This window comes from Tenrec ecaudatus, chromosome 7 (genome assembly GCF_050624435.1).
Source record: "Tenrec ecaudatus isolate mTenEca1 chromosome 7, mTenEca1.hap1, whole genome shotgun sequence".
Classification (NCBI taxonomy): domain Eukaryota; kingdom Metazoa; phylum Chordata; class Mammalia; order Afrosoricida; family Tenrecidae; genus Tenrec; species Tenrec ecaudatus.
The window spans coordinates 14234192-14250189 of record NC_134536.1 but is presented as its reverse complement, the minus strand read 5'-3'; the positions used below and the strand labels follow the sequence as shown (position 1 = coordinate 14250189).

At 39.0% G+C, this 15998-nt stretch overlaps 1 pseudogene; it reads right to left on the bottom strand.

Annotated features, from left to right (window-relative positions):
• Window positions 1-2245: 2245 nt before the first annotated feature.
• Window positions 2246-13250, bottom strand: LOC142453147 (serine/Arginine-related protein 53 pseudogene; annotated as a pseudogene).
• Window positions 13251-15998: the final 2748 nt, after the last annotated feature.

The window sequence follows — 15998 nt, the reverse complement described above, 5'->3', positions numbered from 1 at the left end:
AAAACAGCATGCCTCTCTTGCCCCATTCTCCTTACTCACCTGACCTTGGTCTGTGCGATTCTCTTTGTTTCCACAGATGCAGAGGAACATGAAAGGACAGCGATTTGATGACCTAGAAGAGGGGAAGGAAAAAATGAGGGAGGTGCTGTCAGCAATCCCAACACATGAGTTTGAAAAATGTTTCCAAGAATGCAATCAAAGATTTGCCAAAAGTATTAAGTGTAATGGGATGTACTTTGATGGTGTCGTTTTGTATATGTGTGTGTGTGTATTTGAAAAAAATTCCTTTTTGGAGGGTGCTATCCCTCATATAAGAAGTAGGTTAAAAAATTGCATATATTTAAATTATATATCATTTATATAAAGATAATAAAATTTATATATGTTATCTGTATTATAATTATATAATTTATAAATTATACAGAAATTATACAAATATTATATAATGAAGTTATATATAATTATAAATAAATATACAAATATAAAATATATGTATTTAAATGATATAATTCATTTATATTTATATATAATTTATATAAAATCATATAAAGATAATAAATAAATTATATAAAGGTAAAAATATAAAGAAAATTTATATATGTAGTTTATATGTGTAATTTTTAAATTGTAGATATGTAACATAGAATTTACATTACATATTATATAATATTTTTATCTTTACATAATTGTCTTCATATAATTTATATATAAATTGTAGATAGATAGCTTATCTTTATATATTATATATTATAAATAATTCTATAAAATTGTGTAGACGAGATCGGGCGCGTTCAGGGTGGTATGGCCATAGACCATTTGTAACACTATTCTCATAATGAATAAAGCAAGGATATCATCTCTCATCTTTTCACCCATAAATCAAATATGTTATTCAAAAACAGCTGCTCAAGGGCTCCTTGAATATAATCCCACTAGGCATAGATGGATCAGCTGGGAGTCATCCAATTTTCTCTCCGCTTCCTAGCACTATTATGTTCCTATGATTATCTGCAGACCTGGCTTGTGAAGATAAATGCAAAGGACCCTGTTGAATTTAGAATTAGCATTAGAGGAAAGACAGTGAGACTTCATCTCCCATGCTTGGACATGTTGCCAGGAGAGACCAGTCCCTAGAGAAGGACACATACCTGGTAAAGTACAGGTGGAGCAGTGAGAGAGAAGAAGGCCTGGACAAGATGGGTGTTCATGGTGGCTGTAACCATCAGCCCAAACATAGAAACAATTGGGAGGATGGTGCAGGACTGGGCCATGTTTCACTCTGTCGTACCGACGGTCCAATCAATGGCACCGGAAAACAGTAGCATACACTGCTGAAGGTTGGTTTTGGTTTGTGTCCCTTTATTTGTTTAATTTATGTTTTCATTTTTGACCCTCCATTTTTGTTGTTGTTGAATTCTTAAATAACAAATAAAGACATGCTTTGCTCTCACAGAGGGATCTATGTAAAATGTTTATCAGTGAGTATCTTTTTTTTCCTAAGCAAAACCACTATTTATTTAATTTTCAGGGAAGCTTTCAAATGAAAGTTATTATCAGTTTGTGTTTTAACATTCTCATTATTTGATTATCAAGTTTATTATTGTGCTCCAAATGTTTAATAACATGAAACAATCATTTAACAATGGTTTATTTTTCCCCATAGTGTAATATTCACTAATGGACAGAACAAATGGTCAACATAGCCAGTTACTAAACAAAGGTGCGGTGACTTGAGTCTACTCAGAAGAACTTCAGAAACGTCAGGTGACCGATCCACTTCTAAGAGACTAGCCCCTGAAAATCCTATGGAGCAGTACTATGTTGACACACGTGGGGTTTCCCTAAATCAGAATATACTCTAGGTAAATGAAATTTCATCAGTAAAGGCTATCATTTGATTCTTACACATGTGCATTAGCCAAAGCTTTTGATATTTTTCAAATTTTACTCAGAAACATTACTGTGCATCATTTATATCCACACCATAACTTTGTGATGAGCATTATTAACAGCATGACATTCTCATGCAGTCTTAAATTTTAAGCTAGTTTTAATATTCAAAGTGCTTGCTTAAATTCAAAGCAACAAATATTCAAGCCTACCTAAAGGAAAAAAAATGAAATGAAATGAAATTCCTTTTTTTAATGTATCATCAGCTAAATTATTTTTAAGGGCAAAGAGTTAATGTTGGGGGATTTAAAAACCCAGACTTTCAATGTTGCTGTCAATTCAAACATATGCATATTCATTGGGCCACAGGTTTGCCCATCAGCTTTTCTTGTCAGAGAGCAATTAATCCCTTGAATCATTTCCCCTCAGCTTCTGCTTTCTCAATAAATAAATGAGCATGGGCAGGGACATTGTCTACTTGGTACTTGATCACAGGAGGGACTGTGATAGGGTCTCCTTCCTTTTCAGCACTGGCCAGGTCAGCTAATCCTGATGCTGGCCCTGATGCTGCAGTTGCAAGCTTCACTTCTCTCAGCTCCGCTGACTTTTTGACTACTTGATTTGAATATTTGCTGAACAAAAGAATCACTTTCAATAGCTTCCATTTATCAGCTCTTTTTACTTTGTCTGCTAGTATGGCTTGATCGTCCTCATTTCATATTTTCGCTTCTTCATTGTTTCTTTCTTTTGGGTTTCAGTGTTTCATCAGCTTTTCTGTGGTAGAGGAAAGAGAATGACTTGGACCATGGTGCTGAACCTCTGCTAGATCAGCATTGGCATATGCTTGGGGGAGACCTCACTCGTGTCTAAGTCCACCGGCTTCAAGAACCAGTGGTAGTCTGGCTTTGCCCTGTTCTATTGGAGGCAGATGTTCTTCTTCAGCGTTGAAGTTTCCAGAATCCCCACATTTGATGTGCAATTTCTTGACCTTTCCCTTCTCCTTTTCTCTAGCTTTGTAGTGCTGTCTATCCCGAGATCAACTACAGATTCTTCTGTGCCTGGATATTTCACGACTTCGACTATGGGAATGTGGATGAGGTCTTCACCTGTACCTCCTTGATCTGCTATTTGGCCCAGACCTCTGAGCTCTGTAGCGTTTCCTCGGCCTCTAATTGACTTTGACTTTCTTTCTTCTTGAGCCATCAGATGAGCTACCTACTGCTTGATCGATGCATGCATCTTTCTCTGGACTATGTTCTCTTGTCTGAAGAACTGCTTGAAGATCATCATCTACAGTTGTTGTTTCTCTCTCTCTCTCTTAATTCTGCATTTATTTATTTTTAATTTTGTTTGCTTAATTCTGTTTTCTTCTTCAGTATGCTATGACCAACGTCACATTTCTATAAGAAGTGCCACAGAACTGGAAATGGTCCTGCCACAGGGCACCACCAAGATCCTCCAAACTTGCTTCAGCATACAATGAATATTTCCTCAAAATAGGTAGTTTTAGAAGGGAATACAAAAGCACCGCTACAAAATCATAGAAAACGTATTCAACAAAAATATCAAAATGTGAAACTATTGATTCTTGCTTGACAGATCCTCCATCTAGATCTACACATTTCTGAAGGTTTTATTTCCATTTCCCTAACTCGTTTCCAGAAAATTCCCTGCTCTTTGACTTACAGCATTACATCCAAACAATGATATTGAGAACTTCAGATAATGCTCCTTTAAGTGGTCACTGCACCAGTTCTCCTTACTGACAAGGATGATGGACATCACCCTTCATCATGTCTTGAGAGAGCAGTCCCTGGAGAAGGGCATCAACTTTAGTCCAGTAGGGGGCAGTGAAAAGAGGAAGGTCCTCTATGAGGGTTCACACCATGGCGGCAGCAAGGGGTTCAAGCATAGGAAGACTTGTGAGGATGCGCAGGACCAAGCAGTAGTTCATTCTGTTGTGCAGGGGGGCTACTATGGTTCTGGTGGTATCCAACAACAACCATCACCACAACAACGGAATGTGAAGGGTCAAGATCAGGGCTGCAAGGTAGGTGACCTAACATTTCCCAAAGAAATTCATTCAAGACAACCTATACTCAAAGAATGAGCAGATACTTTGTAGCAATCAATAAGTATATACATACATGTATCTCTGTGTATATACACATATATAGCAAAGCATATGTAGCTAACTTAAGAAGGGTGCACCTGACCCAAGTCATGCTGTTTCCAATTGCTTCATATGCATGTGAAAGTTGTGCAATAGATAAGGAAGACCAAACAAGACTCAATGCATTTGAGTTGTGGTGCTGAGGAGTATTGAAAATAGCATGGACTGCCCCAAGGACAAAGTGACCTGTCGTGGTAGAAGGATGGCCAGAGTGCTAGTTAGAGGTAAGAATGGTAGGCCTTTTTCTTACATATTTTGAACATGTTGTCCACCATTCCCTTGAAACCACCCCCTGGAGAGAGACATCATGTTTGGTAAAGTTCAGGGTCAGTGAAAAAGAGGAAGGTCGCTATGAGATAGATTGATACTTCGGCTACAACCATGGGCTTAAATGGAACAATTACGAAGATGGTGCAAGACGTAACAGTGTTTCATTCATCTGTGCCTATGTCAAGTACAGAAGCAATTGTCAAGCACAGAAACAATTGTGAAGACGGCACAGGATGGAGCAGTGTTTATTCCCTTGTAAATAAAGTTGCTGTCTATGGGTGTTGTCTGTGTATATGTTCAATTTCTATTCCACAAATCTCTTGACCTTTTTCTCACCATTGTAGGTTTCAATTTCTTAAAATTTCAGAATGAGCCCCACAATTTTCCCGTGTTCGCTGAGAAAATATATCAAGATTATCCCTTAGGATCCCCAAAACAGTTTCTACAAACTTCTGAGCTGACTTCTCTCCTTGAATTTAACTGACCCAACAGATGATCTTGGGAGAGCTTCAGTTTCCACCATTGTGAACACAATTACTTAGGGTCTCTTTTGTTGAAGGCATCCTAATAAGACTAAGAAACCTGTATTATTGAGCCCCTGTTTGCAGCCTCCATCAATCAGTAAGATGTGTTTATACATGCTTAGTTTGAAATAAGCCTATGTGTTTATGAACCTGAATCCTGGTAATAACATTCTATTACTTATCCTTATATAACCCATAAATAGAAGCAAAAGCTAGAAAACCATGCAATCTATAAGAGTTGTCTTTGTAACTTTTTTCATTCGGACTCCAAGTATTAAACCTGCTAATACTGGTCTGCTGGCTGATCCTGGTTTATTTATCTGAACTGGTTTACCGCTGTTAAAAAATACCATAGTCCTTCCAGATTAGATTTCTACCATTTGACTTTAGTAATGGCATGTTATCAGGAGAGATCAATTCATGGGGAAAAGTATAATGCTTGGTAAAGTAGAGGACCATCAATAAGGAAGAAGGCCTTCAATGAGCTACATCGACATGGTAACTTCAACAATAAGCTTAAACGTAACAGTTGTGAAGAGGGTGCAGGACTGGACAATTTCATCCAGGTAGTTTCATTCATAGGTTAGCTATGCATTGTAGTTGATTTGACAGCACCTAACAAAAATCAGATATTACCATTCCCCACAAATGTTGTATCTTAATTTCCATGAGTTCCAAAGTAATAATTTAATCATGTTAAAATAATTTTATATAGTTAAATATCATAGTCATTGGCTAGATTATAGATCAAAATTAAATTAAACTGTTCTCTAATGAGAATTCTTAAGTAAATGTTAATAATTTTAGATACCTGATAGGTTATTCAGAGAAGACTGTTTTTAAAAAGATTATTTTGTTTTTTATTTGATAAACAAAAAGAGGTCACTAATTTTTCTTCCTGCCTGTTAAGGTTTTGTATAAAATCCATTGGGATTTAGAATGGTGCATCATCTTTCCATGGACCAAAAAACAATAAAACAGGCTAATTATAGAGTAGGTGACCTCCCATATCTTTGAGAGTCTGAGTAAAACTATTGTTCCAGCAAAATAATTATAACCTCACCTCCTTTCACTCTTAAAGGTGTCCCAAATAGAATGATAAGTTCTATAGACATCTCGCTCATAGATATTTGTAATGAGTCACTTGAGAGCATTTGGGTAGGTCACTAATGGTGGAGTATAAAGTTTATTGTTTCAAATATGATGAAGAGTGTATCAAAAATATAATGCCCTATCTCCAAGTCATCTGTGACCAAGTGCAAAGAGCATAGTATATCTCACTAACCTAAAGAGAAAGCCTGTGAACCATATTTTAGTGTATAATTATCAAAATTATCTGTTCTCTCCTAACAAAAGACCCCAGCCATTTATCAGTTTATTATACTATGATTGCTTCCAAATTGGATAATCCTAGGATGTATGGCATGAGTTTTTCAAAACCCAGTAGTGTCATCAAAGGTGGACAGGTTTCAGTGAGTTTTCCAGATAAGGAGAGACCAAGAAGAAAGCCTTAGGAATTGACTTCTTGTGCTGTTATATGTCAACTTGAGTGAAGGGGTGGAGTTTAGCCTGTGGATGATCAGGTCACAAGGTAACACCCACTAGTAGGATTTCTGGATTAACAGGATTCTCCTGTGAAGAGGACCACACCCTCCCTCTGCCTTCCTTTTCCTGCTGCTGAGACACCAGAGAGCTAGAGAAGACATGGAGACCTATGCCAGTAGTGAGACTCTTCCACTGACACTGGATCCACAAGACCTACCCACTGGCCTGTGATCTTCCTGCATTTGGCATCATTGCATGTGCTGTGTGCGTTTAAAGAGGAATTTATGGACTGGTGTCAGACATGGGCTAATATCAGACTTATGGACTGGGTTGGGATGTTTTCTTAATACACAATGCTTTTAATATAAAGCTCGCTCTTACACATATGAGTGTCTCTGGAATTGTTTCTCTAGTCAACCCAGGCTAACACCCTTCTGCAAACTGGACAATGAAAATTAAATCACAACTGTTACTCAATTTGGGTTCAGATGAAGTGATTGTATATTGGTGTAATCAGAGGTAAAGTTTTGCACTTTGCTATATATTGCCCGTCCATGCCCTTTATTATCCACAATAATGGTAGAATATCTACAATAATTGTAACACACAAAATACCAACATAATTCAAAGTACACGCCATGTGTCTAGTGTTGTTGCTCTAAAATCCACTCGCGGATGGTCTAATGCCATATAAGAAGATGTCCTACCCCACGCACAACAGAATTAAACTTTGTTTGGCCCTGCACCGTCCTAACAATTGTTCTCATGTTGGAGCCCATGGGTGTAACCACTATGTCAATCACCTTATTGAGGGTCTTCTTTACCAAGCCTGATGTCCTTCTCCAGGGACTGGTCTCCCTGATGACATGAAGTATGTGAGACACAGGTTCCCATCCTTGTCTCTAAGGAACGTTCTGACTGCACTTCTTCCAAGACAGATTTGTGTGTTCTTTTGGTAGTCCATGTTATCTTCAATATTCTTCAAATACATCCATTCTATTTTGGTCTTCTTTATTCAATGCCCAATTTTTCCATGCATGTGAGACAACTGAAAATACGATGGCTTGAGTCAGGTGCCACGTATTTATCAAAGTAATATCCTTGATTTTGAACAGTTTAAAGAGGTCATGTGCAGCAGATTCACCAAATGGAATGTCATTTGATCTCTTTGCTGCTTCAATGAAAATTGATTGTGAATACATGCATGATAAAATGCTTGACAGCTTCGATCTTTTCACCATGTATTATGAGGTTACTCATTGGTCCACTTGTGAGAGTATTAGTCTTATTTACATTCAGTTGTAATCCAGACTGAAGGCTACAATCCTTGATCTTCATCAGTATTTCATGTCCCCTCCACTTTTGGCAAACAGTGTTGTGTCATTTGCATATTGGATGTTGTTAATAAGCCTACCTTCAATCCTGATGCCATGTTATTCTTCATATGATCCAATCTCTGATTATTTGATCCACATACAGATTAAATAAGTATGATGAGAAGGTGCAACCCTGTCACACACTTTTCCTGGTTTTAAATGATGAAGTAGTCCCTTGTTCTGCTTGCACAACTGCCCCTTGATCCATGTATATGTTCCACTTGAACACAATGAAGTGTTCTGGAATGACCATTCCTCTCGAGGCTATCCATAATTTGCTATGACCCTCACAATCAATTGCCTTGGCATCACCACAAGTATTTTAAATGTCTTTCTGAAATTCTCTGCTTTCAGGCAATATCTATCTGATAACAGCAATGATGTTCCTTCTCAATGCCCTCTTCTGAATCCAGCCTGACTCTCTGGCAGCTTTCTGTCAATGGACTATTGAAACCATTCTTGAATGATCTTCAGCAAAATTTTACCTGACAGTTATATTAATGACATCGTTCTGTAATTTGAGCATTCTATTGGATCATCCTTCTTTGCAATGGGCATAAATATGTATCACTAAGTTGGCCAACTCACTATCTTCCAAATTTTCTAGAATAAAGGAGTGAATGCTTCCTGTACATCATCAACTTGCTGAAACATTTCAATTGGTATCTAATGAATTCCTGGAGCCTTGCTGTGGGCTAATGCGCTCAGTGAAGTTTGAACTTTCTTCAGTACCGTTTGCTCTTAATCACATGGTTGAATGTTGGCTAATTCTTTTTGGTACAGTAGTACAGTGATTCTGGCTATTCTTTCTTATTTTGATGGTTCCTACATCATCCACAATGATAGAAATAGGCATATAATTTTACAGGGAAATATAAAAGGGCAGCTCCTGGGAGAGAAGCCCTGGTGTCATTGTGGTTAAATGTTGGGCTGCTATCTGCAAGGTTGACAGTTTGAAACTGTTGTGGGAGAACAGTGAGGCTTTCTTCTCCTTTAAGGGAAGAACTCCAGTCTCAGAGGCTTTCAGGGACAGCTAGCTCTGCAGGTCTATCACTTTTCAATGAGTCCAAATGACTGGATGCTGGGGAGCTTGTTTCTTCCTTTTGTTTTTGACATCTCCTTGCGAAGTCAAGTAAGTCTCCTTGAAGATAATTATTAATTTGCTTAGTATTAAATGAAAAGAAAAAATATTAACCAGACAAATGATTCATGGGAAGGGCCTTTCAAGTAGGTGAAGAATTATGTTTAAAAACTCAAAATTTATCAATACAGTGCTTGTAGGAATCAAAAGGAATATATTAATACTCATTAATAAGGTAAAAATAAAGTATAGATACTATTGGAGAGGTAAGTAGAGTTAGGATTACAAAAGACAATTTTCTTTACATCAGTGTTTTCCATAGTGGGAAGACCTCCCCGGGGAGGCTGGAACAATCCAAGTGGGCTGCAAAAGTAGATACCTCAACTTTAAATGTATTACAACTCCATGTAAACAAAAATCTCTACAAGTGGGCCAATAGATTACATCATGATAAAAGGAGAAAAGATTCATGTTGTCAAGGATTTCAGTTTGCCTGGATCCATAATCAGTGCTCATGGAAGCAGCTGTCAGATTAAAGCTTGCCTTGCATTAGGTAAATCTTCTGCAAGAGACTTCTTTTCAGTGGTGACAAATAAGAAATGTAATCTTGAGGACTAAATTGGGTCTGTCTCAGGCCATTGTATTTTCAATCACCTCCTTTACATGAGAAAGGTGGGCTGCCAATGAGGAAAGTTGGGGAAATGATGCATTGGAATTGTGGTGCTATAAAAGAATACAGAAAATACTGTGGACTTCCAGAGGAAAAAAGGTTCGTCTTGGAAAAATTACAGCCAGAATATTCCTTTGAAGTGAATACAGCAAGTCTTCCTTTTAGATCATTTAGACAAGCTCTCAGGAGAGACCACTTCCTAGAAGAGTAATGAAAAAGAGGAAGACTCGACACGGTAGATTGACAGCTGTAAAAATTGTCTCAGACATTTGTGAGAATGGTGTAGGAGCAGGCAGGGTGTCGCCTATAGTATTTAGAGTATCTGAGGGGGGCAGGCGTCCAGGACACCTAACAACACAGCAACACTTCTTGTTGGATATGGACTTTAGCACAAGAGGGTTCATTACCAGGGGATCCCAGATCCCTGTGGGTTACTGTGCAGCAAGAGATGTGCATATCCCTGAACATGAGAGAGATGTTTAAACGGCAAATGCTTTGTTAGATCTAGACAAAAGCAAGTGATCTGGTCTTCAGGAAATAACTCTTTCCATTCTGCATATAATGTTCAGATTAAGCTTTATAAGGTGTATCAGACTTTGTAATGTAGCCTGAACAGATCTTTAAATGACTTTCCACCACACAAGAGAAAAAAAGGACAAAATCTGCTCCGCCCCTGGACTCCCACCTTATTTCCAGCGAATCTTTTTATCACTCAGTGTTCAGTCATATGAGTGAACGCTGAACTTCCTAAACATGCCAAGCATAGGATTTGGCACCAGCTGTTCCCTCTGTCTGGTATGTTCTGTTTTTCCTTCTGGAATTCACAGATCTCACGCCCTAATTCCATTTGGCAATGTTATGTTTCTAGAGTGGGCTAAACTTCGGTTCTTGCTATACAAGAATTCATGTCACAGAAGCACGTCTTGTAATCCATGTGCGTTAGGAAGGAAAAGTTTCAGGTCTTACAGTCTCAACAGGGTCCACACTACTTCTGGAAAGCCTGCCTAGCCTAGCAGAAGTCGCGCTTGGGTTCACAACTAGACACAAAAAAACACGTGGAAAAGAAGACCCACTTGTGCAAACTGGGAAGTCCCTGGGAGGCCAAGAGCCCAAGAACCCAAGAGGCTAAGAGCCTAAGACGGGGAGCGGGGCCCATCTCACGCACTTGGGAGAGAGTTACATTGTCCACCTGCAGCCAGAGCCTGGGCAAGAGTGAGCACAGAGTGGCCTTCCTGCAGCCCAGCTGGGGTATTTAGCCCCTCTGGCTGGGGAGGCACGGTTGAACTTATTGGCTGATCTTATTTATTGGCTACCTTTAAATGCGCCTGGGTGATGTCATGGTACCAGGTGGAGGCTAGGTTTTAGGTTTCACAAATGCTGGTGTCTTAGTCTGTGATTGTTCAGTTTGGGTCTTCCCATGGATGTCCAATGACTGCCTGATTTCTTTCCATCCTCGGTGTGGAGCTTTGTAGACATTGGGGACACAATCCTGCTTGTCCCCAAATCTAGCTACCTTTCAGTGTCATCTCTGTACAGATCTTTTCACTAATATGTATTTTACATTTACTTACTGCCTTCAATAGCTATTCCTGTATTGCACTTAGTTTTTAAAAGAAGCAATGATCAGTATCTGATGGTATTACACACAAAGGCGCTGCAACACATCCGTGAGAGAGTGGAATGAAAGGCCGTGGATTTTTTCCCAACAAAATGTTTGAAGTAATAGTAATTAATTGTCTGTCCTTTCTAGTAGAAAGTAAACTGTCTTAAGGGAAGAACATAATGGCATCTGTGTCTTCATAGCAATGTCTTGCAAATCATGCATGTAAGAGAGGGCCATTGTGGAAACATTAGCTTTTCTTCCTGGCAAGGGATATGGGAGAAATGGGAACCTCGGTGGTGGCGTGGTCACACACTGGGCTGCTAACTGCAAGTCCGTTGTTCCACACCTCCAGCCACTCTGCAGGAGGAAAAAGGGGCTTTCTGCTCTCAGATACAGCTATTGTCTCTGAAACTCCCAGAAGAGATTCTACGCTGTCCCGTGCGGTCACTGAGTCTGCATAAACTAGATGGCCGGGACTTTGGTTTTGGGGTTTGATGGTATCATAGTTGATAATCAAAAGGTCATTGGTTTGACTCCACCATCCATTCTGCAGGAGAAAGTTGTAGAAGTCTGCTTCTGTGAAGATTTAAAGTCTAGGAATCCCAATGAGACAATTCTTTTTTTTTTCTGGAAAGACTTGATTTTGGGGGTGGGGAGAGGGGGGCACGGCACTCAGTCCTTCTTGGCAGCGGCCTTCCTCAATGAGACAATCCTACTGTGTCCAACACAGTCCCAATGATTGAGAGCTGAGGGAACAGCACCAGGTAGAGAGCCTGTTTGACAACTGTGGTCAGCAACCACACCCGTAAAGGAACTGTGGCAGTCTCTCTGGGTGCACAGTACAGCAAGGTTTCCTTAACTAGCAAATGATTTCATGAAATCACTTTCAGGAGGGAAAAGAAATAAAAAGAAAGCTTTCAGGGACAACTAAGTTTTGAGAATACTGGCCCAGTTTTCTTTAGAGATTTAGCTTACACGGTTACTTATTAAACACTTTGAAAGGTTATACCATGAAGAAACATTGTAACTTTATCTGGACATCTCCCAAATTCTAAAAGGATCACCTGTCTTTATTTTGTCAGACATAGTTGCCATTAACACCAGAGTTAGCCATTGCACCATGGAGTGCATTCTGAGAGCAGATTCCTGGAAGAGAAAATTTTAATTTCTCCAGTTTGGGAAGGAAGGATTGGTTTCAAGTCTGCTGCACAATACAATCAAGGATAAATCTGGACAATCAAAAAATCATATCTTCTACTTTTATTATTTCCAATTTCTTAAAATTTTAATAAAAGTAGCAATGCCACTATTATATATGTATATATTATAGATGAAGTTTTTAATTAAAGTCCCCACAGTCAAGGATGCCTGTAGGAAATTTTAATTGGAAATGTAATGAATTGGGCATTGAGAGAATTCAGTTTTTATCTTCACTAGTTATATATACTGATATTAGGGCTCACTCTCTAAGTTTGTACCTATTCTGTGGGCAAAATATTTCCCAACATTGAAAAGAAGTTGGTAACAATTGCTTAATCTTTGTCATTGGTAGGTAGAAAATTCTGAAAAGCAACTTCAAAATTATTTCAATTAACAAAGTAAATTTACAATATTTTTAAGTGAAATGTATTTTTAAATAAATTCTGCTTCTGTTTTACTACTAGTGATAAGAGTAGTGGGATATGTCTCTGTGTGTTTGACGTTTAAAGGTGTCTCTTTTCTTGAAGAATTGTGTCGGTCAGTCCCTGCTGTGGTTTGATTCTCCCCATATCTCATACGCATCTCATCAAATTTTAACTTTCTGTGGAAAAGGCTTTCTGGAGGAAAAAGTCTATTTAAAATATAATAGAATTCAGGTGATTTCCTGTGATGTTGATGATTTGTAGTCTCTTTCCCCCCCAACCTATCCACCAGGACTTGTGTCCATTAAACATTCCTGAATATCCAGCACTCAGTCCTCCTTGTTCATTGACACAAATCCTGGGGGACTGATGGAGTTCGAAACACCTTATTTCTGCTGAACTCCGGAGCTCCACCTTGAACTTTTACCATAAAGCCTGTTGGCGGCAGCAGAGGGAGTTCTAAACTTAGAAACATAGATCTGAATGGTTTCCCCATGTCGCTTTGATATTGGCTTTGAGAATTAAGAAGTCACTTAAGAGCAACCAACCTGTCCGACTATGAGGCAACACAAATTCACATAAATTAGAAGTGCAGCATTAAAAAGAAGCTGTTTTGAAGGGTGTTGAAGTGTTCACAAAACGTCTTCCAAACTCGTTATCACGTTCATGATATAGATGTTATGGGATGGGCCGTTCTGTGCTCCCCTCGCCCCTGCGATTACCTCCCGTGAGGAATTCCTTCACAGCTGAACGGACACTGCGAACTAGCCCGCTAGGTTCCTTTTGGAGGTGAAGACGTGAAACAGTCACATCTTTTGAGTGTCTAGGTGAGACAAGCATGTATGCTCCTCTTAGCTACTGAAGCACAAGGCAGGCAGTTCAAGTCCGCCCAGAGGTGCCTCACAAGGAAACCTTGGGGACCTACATCTGAAAAAACAGAAATGCAGAACCCTAAGAAGCAAAGTTCTACTTTAATTGATATGGGATTAGAAATACCATGAGTCAGAATCCACGGATGGCGATTAGTATTGCTGTTACTTCATTATAGGCTCAGACCACAATCGTGTCTAAGGTTTCAGGTAGTTTCTAAATAAATTAGGTGCCATACTGACATACGAGGGGTATCCCAAAAAAGAAAAAAAATGAATTTTTTTACAAAGCTATATATTTAATTGCTTTGTTTTGTTTTATACAAAAAAAATCTTAGTGCTTTCAAAGTACTCTCCATTATGCTTAAAACATTTGTCAAATCTATGACTCCATACTTGGAAACATTTTTCAAACTCATGTGTTTGGATGGCTGAGAACACCTCCCTCGTTTATATCTTCACCTCTTCTACCTCATTATACTGCTGTCTTTTCATGTCCCTCTTCATTAGTGGAAACAAACAAAAAAATCAACCTGATCGAGGTAAGGTAGTAAGGTGTGTGAGGCAAGAGAAGCATGATGTTTTTTTGCCAAAAACTGGTGAATTGAGATAGCTGTGTGAGCAGGTACATGTTCCTGGTGGCAAAACCAGTCCCCTGTCTGCCACAAATCAGGCTTTTTTGTCACACACTGTTAGGTTATCTTTTCAAAATCTCTAAATAGAAAGCTTGATTAATAGTCTGACCTGGTGGAATAAATTCCAAAAGCACTATGAATTGACATTTCCATCTATTCGGGAAGTTGGGGACCAGAGTGAGGTTTGTCATCAATCAAGCTTTCACCTTTTTTAAAATTAGAAAACCACTCATACACTTGAGTTTTTCCCATCATGCTGTCCATAAGAACAGTGAAGCAACAAGCCCACAAGGAAGAAGCACATCAGCCAGTGTGAGTGTGAGGTGTCAAGACTGGGCAACAGGCATCAGAAGATTCACAACATAAAGTAAACAAACAAACAAAAAATGCTTTGGTGAGAATGGAAGGGGATTGGAGCGGAGACCCAAAGCCCATCTATGGACAATGGAGCATCCCCCACAGAAGGGTCACAGGAAGATGGTGAGTCAATCAGGGTGAACTAATGGGTCACACAATATACCTCTGTTTCCTGGAGGCCTCCCCACCCCTCGCTATCATGAGCCAGTGCCGCCCCCCAATCTAGACTAGACGGGAGCATGTACATAGGTATAGGCAAGAGATAAAACTCACAACACATGGAACCCAGGAACAGGAATGGGAATAGAGATACCAGAGGGGTAGGAGGAAGGGGGGGAGAGGTGGGGAAGGATGGGGACACTGATCGCAATGAATGATGCATAACCACACATACCAGGCCAGGGGGAAGAACAACAGATACCAGAGGGGAAGGGAGATGGCAATCGGAGTGAGATTTGAAAATAATCAACAATCTACAATCTATCAAGGGGCCACAAGGGTTGGAGTGGGGGTAGGGAGGGAAAAAAGGAGGAACTGATCCCAAGGGCTCAATGCAAAGCAAATGTCTAGAAAAGAAGGAAGGGTATGTCAGATACAACTGATGTATGGTTTGTAACAAGAGTTGTAAGAGGCCCCAATAAAGTGATTTTAAAAATGTATTTCAAAGATACAGTAATCAAAATTGTTCTGATACCTGGATAAATCTCAAAAAAGCAAATTCATTGCCATAGAATCCATTCTGACTTGTAGTGATCCTAAAAGACAGGAGGAAACACATCTGTGGGCTTCTGAGTAGACAGCCTCCTCTTTATCATGAGAAGAAGAAGCTGGTTTTTTGGGACTTCCCACTTGGAAGTCAGCACCTCCGTGTAGAAGCCACGAAGCCACCTGGGTTCCTCCGATACCACAATAGGCATATAGGACAGTGGAAGTGAATTGGGAGCCCAGAAATAAGCAAACTCATGCATCCATTGAAAAACTGATTTTCAATAAGAGTGCTAACTCTATTGAATGGAAAAGAATAATGTATTCAACAAATGATGTTATAATAACTCTAGTCCTACATGCAACATTATGAAATTAGACTCAATGAAATTCACACAATGTCTAAAGATGGAAACTCCCAAGTATTCAACAATAGGTAAGTGGATAAGCAATTGTTGTATATACATATAATGGAATATTATTCAACTATAAAGTAGAGTTTAATAAGTACTACTGCTAGCTAGAGTTGACTCTGATTGTATTTGAATATCTTGTCTTCTGACTTTCAGTCCAGTCTTGTCCTACTATGCTTGTATTTTTTGTGCTGAATTAACTATAGACTTAAGAGATACTTTTAATTTTATTTCTTAAGGACTTCTCATATTTAGGTCAGTATCT